The sequence below is a fragment of the Tamandua tetradactyla genome, chromosome 3 (assembly GCF_023851605.1).
Source record: "Tamandua tetradactyla isolate mTamTet1 chromosome 3, mTamTet1.pri, whole genome shotgun sequence".
NCBI classification, from domain to species: Eukaryota; Metazoa; Chordata; class Mammalia; order Pilosa; family Myrmecophagidae; genus Tamandua; species Tamandua tetradactyla.
Window position 1 is genome coordinate 186,516,795 of NC_135329.1, and position 5,882 is coordinate 186,522,676.

A 5,882-nucleotide genomic window follows, 5' to 3' on the forward strand; every position below is an offset into this window, starting at 1 on the left:
ATATATGCAACCTACAAGCAATCCACTCTAAACATAAGGAAACAGAAGAACTAAAATTAAAAGTATGAAATGATATATACCATACATGTTGATTTGAAATTATTATGTACCCCAGAAAAGCCTTGTTTTAATCCTGATCAATCTTGTGAGGCCAGATCTATTTTTTAGGGTGGGAAACTTTGATTGGATTGTTTCCATAGAGATGTGACACACACAGTTGTGGGTGTAGCCTTTTGGTTAGATTACTTTCAAGGAGATGTGACACACCCAACTGTGGATGTGACCTTTTAATTAGAAGGAGATGTGGCTCCACCCATTTAAAGTTGGTCTTGATTAGTTTACTAGAGCCCTTTAAAAGGGGAAACATTTCAGAGAAACCTCAGATGCAGATGCTAGGAGAACAGTTGGTCAGAGCCAACACAGACACTTTGAGATGCTTGGAGTGCCCACAGAGGGAGCAGATGCCTAGACAGGTAGGTACATTTGGAATCTAGCAGATATTGCTATGTGCCTTCCTATGAGATGACAAGCAAGACAGAACCCAGAGTTGTGTCCCAGAGGAACTGAGTGAAGACCCACAGATGCTTAGAGAAGAAACCACATCATGAGAAGCTGGAAGCAAAAGAACCAGCAACAAGGACAGCAGATGCTAACCACATGCTTTCCCATGTGACAGACACTGAACTTCTTGAGTCAAGGTCTTTTTACTTGGATGCCTTAGATTGGACATTTTTCTGGCCCTAGAACCATAAACTTGTAACATGATGAATTCCCTTTACAAAAGTCATTCCATTTCTGGTGTATTGTATTCCAGTAGTTTTAGCAAACTCATACACCATATGAGTTTGGTGTATGAGTACCTTGTCTGGTATTAATAGAGTTATTAATTATTATTAATACCAGACAAGGTAGACTTTAGAACAAGAATATTGCCAGAGGTAAGGGCAAACATTTCATGGTGATATAATGGTCAAATAATCAAGGAAATACAGCAATCCATGTATTCATTTAACATCAGAGTTTCCATTTCCCCAAGAAGAAGATGCCAATATGGGATTAGACATTCTAAGGATTTATTTAGGGGAAATACCTATGATGGAAAAGAGTAAGTTTGGCAAAGGTAGTGGGAAGAGCTTTGGACTGTGATTTAGGTATGCTGTCTTAAAAAAGAGAGAGAAAGTAGGTTAGATAGGAAGAATCAGAAATCGCAGTGCTGATCCACCAACGTTACAACCAGGCTTATGGGGAGTCTGAGCCAAAGCTGACTGTCAGAGGACTCCCAAAGCTCACAGAAATGAAATTGGCCTGCCTTACTATCCCATCTCACTCAGCAGTTGGCTGAAAGCAGCCTATGGAAACTCAGTGCAAACATAGTATTCATAGTGCAACAAATGAATTTGGCAAGGAATTATGCTATCTCTGCAGGAAATCTGGCTTAATGGTTAATTTTTGTGGCTGTTATACATACTAAGCACTATTTGGAAGAACTGAAAGGAAAAATAGATCAATCTACGGATTGTAGCTGGGGATTAGCACTCACCTTTTAAACAATAAACTGAAAACCATTGAAGATATAAAAAACATGAAATATATCCTCAACCAACCTAATCTAACTGGGATTTATAGAATATTAACCCAACAACAGCAGAATATACATGTATTTTAAGTACACATAGAACATCACAAGATACACATTGGCCATAAAAAAGTTTCACATCAGAATTATGTCAGAGATTAATTATAGAAAAATATCTGGAAGATCTTAAAATATTTGGAAATTAAACAACATGTTTCTTAATAACTTAGTTATCAAAGGTGAAATCACAAGGAATATCAGTAAATGTTGTGAGCTATAAGAAAATTTAAAAACAGCATATCAAAATTGATGGGATGCAGCTAAAGCAGTGTTAAGAGGGAAATTTATAGTAATAAATACTAAGAGTATGAAATAAGAAAAGTTTCAAATAAATATCCTGAGCTCCCACATTAAAAAGCCAGACAAAAAGAGCAATGTAAATCCTAATTAAGTAGAAGAGTGGAAATAAAATAACAGTGGCAGTAATCAGTGAAAAAGAAAATAGACAAAAAATAAGAAGAGCAATGAAAAAAAAGCTGGTTCTTTGAAAAGATGAAGAAAGTCAATAATCCTGTAGATAGGATGATTGAGTTAAAAAGAGAGTAAGTTAATAATATCAAAGTGAAATGCATATATCCGTACAAATTTGACACAAGTTAGAAATGATACCATGTAATGCCGTAAACAGCATTATACCAATAAATTTGACAACTTAGATAAAATGAAAAAATATTTGAAAGACTCAAAGAACCATAACTCAAGAAAAAATATAAACTACATAGCCCTAGATAAACTAAAAAAATTAAATTCATAATGAAAAACTTTCCTCAAATAGAATTACTAGTCCAGATGACTTTACTAGTAGTGAATTCTAATAAATATTAAAAGACAGAAAACAAAGCAATCCATATACAAATTCACAAAAGATTTGGAAAAAATAATTGACAAAATGTGACACATTTTCATGATAAAACGAAAATATTTTCACAAACTAGAGATAGTTTGTCCTCTTCTGACAAAGGACTTCTTTGAAAAACCTACAGCTAACATGATACTTAATGATTGATTGAATCTATTCCCTCTATATACGAGAAGAAGGCAAGGCTAAGCATTCTCACTTCTGTTAAAATTTGAATGGAAAGTTATAGCATTTCAATAAGTCAAGAAAAATAAACTTACAGAAATTAAATTAAGAAATAAAACTTTTATCTTTTTAATAGATGACATAATAGTGAAAGAAAAAATCCTACGTAATAAACAAATAAAAGCTGTTAGAATTAAGTGTATTTAGCAAGGTCAGAATATACAAGGCCAATATACAGGAATCAATTTTATTCCTATATTCAGTCAATTTGAAAATTATACATTTTACATATATATATATTTTTAATATACAGTTATATTCAACTTTACAGTTGAATCCAGAAACATGAAACTCCTAGGGAACAATTTATAAAAATATGTGCAAAAGCAGTATACTAATATCCACTTCCAAAATTAAATAATTAAATATATTGTATATAAATGGAGAAATACACCTTGCCCATAGATTAGATTACTAAATATTGTTAAGATTTAAGTTCCTCCCAAACTAATCTATGAGTTTAAAGTTATTCCAAACAGAATCCAAGCAGGGCTTTTTATTGAAATTTACTGCTGATTCTAAAATTTATATGAAAGAGCGAAGACCCTAAATGAGACAAAAGAATTTTGAAAATGTGGAACAAAGTTGTGAGACTTATACTAACAGATTTTAAGCCTTACTAGAAAGCTATAGTATTTAAGACAGTGCAGTGTTTATGTCAAGATAGATAAATAAATCAATGGACTAAAATTAAGAAAATAAAAAGGGACCGAGACATGTATGATCAATTCATTGTCAACCAAGATACAAAGAGAGTAAACAGAGATTTCAAAAGGGGAGGCCTATTCATAGGGGCAAGTGAAAATCTTGAACTCTCTCTCACCTCACATACTAGGTTTGGACTTAAAACTAAATGTATACTCATCTGCCGTGCTGGAGACCCAGGTTCAATTCCTGGTGCCTGCCCATGTTCAATAAATAAATAATTAAAATAAAATAAATGTATAATGTAATGCCTGGATACATTCCAGAGTAGTGTAGACAGAAAATTTAAAAAGTATTTGTAGTGTAATGTCCCCTTGAGGGACAGGGGAAAAATGAGGAACTGTTAAATTTTCCTACCTGTGTAAGTCCTGATACTCTCTCAAGCATTAGGTACTCCCAATTTAATAAGCCAAGCCCTTGATCTTGAGGCTTGCCCTTATGAAACTTATCATTTCTGTAATGGCAAAGCTAGGCCTCCTTGTAATTATGCTTAAGAGTCGCCCCCCCACAGAACCTCTTTTGTTGCTCACATATGGCTTCTCTCTTTAAGTCAATTCTGCAAATAAATTTACTGCCCACCCCTTATATGGGACATGACTACCAGGAGTACAAGCCTCCCTGGCAATATGGGATATGACTCCCAGGTATGAGCCTGACTTTGGCACCATAGGATGGGCAATGCCTTTTTAACCAAAAGAGGGGAAAGAAATGGACCAAAATAAAGTTGCAATGATTAAGAGATTTCAAATATATTTGAGAGGTCATTCTGGTGGCAATAGAATGCAAGATATTACAAACAACAATAGTATGCCAAGCACCAACCAACAGTATTCCTGAAAATCCTAGGGAGCACACTAGGCTCTATCTGAGTCTCTATAAGAATTTTTCTTAGTAAGTTCATTGTTCACTGACGGCTGAGAGGAAGATCAAATGAGAGGAAGGAGATGTAACTGAGAAATTAGGATATAACAAATAATTGTGACTACTGATTCATTGCACAGATAATTCTTTTAAGTGTCTAGTGTTTTAGAACAGTCAGAATGAAATACCTAAAGTTGGAGAACTGTAATCCTGTGCCACTTGTCTTTGATAATGATTGTAAAACTATATAGCAAAAAGAAAACAAACAAACAAAAAACCCACAAAAAACTGGCTGCCCATATTTGTGTGAATTTACTTCTGGATGTTTTGGTCTGTTCCACTGAGGAAAAAAATATATATATATATCATGACAATATTAATCTGTCTTAGTTAACCTACCTCTATTGTAAGGTAGAGTCCAATACTAATGATCAATAAGAAGATGGAGAAAAGGTGATGGGATGTTTGGTGTTTTGTTTTTCCTACTTATTTCTTTTTATGGATCAATGCAAGTGTTCTAAATATAACCATGGTAATAAATGCACAACTATGAGATGATATTGTGAACCACTGGCTGTATACTTTGGATGGACTATATGATATGTGAATATAGCTCAATAAAATTACATCTTAAGAAAACTAAATATAAAATATATACTAAAAATCTAAGAGGAAAAAATAGGTGAAATATTCATGACCTTAGGGTCACAAATATATTTTATTTAAAATTTCTTAAATAAAATATAAAGTAGGACCATAAAATTAAAAATATAATTAATTTAACTTCTTTCTATGTAATAACTTTTGCTCCTCAAAGTAAATCTTTAAGAAAATTAAAAAGCAAGAATATTGAGAGAATATAACCTTGAATTTCATATCTGACAAAGAGCTTATAACCAGAATTTATTATCCAGAATATATTGGGAGCATTTGAAACACAATAATAAAACAAAAAACCAAATTGAGAAATGAGCAAAATATTTCATCAGATACTCCATAGAAGTAGATAAACAAATGGCTAAGATGTTCAATAATTATTAGTCATCAAATGAGTGCAAATTAAAATTTCAGTAAAATACCACTACATACAAATTAGATTGGCTAAAATGAAAAACAATAATAATATCAACTGTTAGCCAGATCATGGAGTGAATGGAACTCTCATCCATTAATAATGGGAATGTAAAATGGTCCAACCACTTTGGAAAACAGGTTGGCAATTTCTTAAAAAGTTAAACATACAACTATTCTATGATCCAACCATTCCGTTTCTAGGTGTTTATGCAAAATAAAAGGAAATATATGTCCATACAAAGACTTCTGCTTATAACAGCTTTTTATCTATCAGGAGGTGAAAGAATACTGTGTATTTCATACAAGGTAATGCTATTCAGCATTACAAATGGATGAATTACTGGTATATATAACAACATGGATGAATATAAAACTCATTTAGTTATTTGAAAGAAGACAGACACAAAACATTGCTTATTATATTATTCCATTTTGATAAATTCTACCTTGGCTAACCCTAACTTTTGGAGGGGGAGAAGTTGACAGGTAAGGGACATAAAATAATTTTTTGAGGAGATAGAA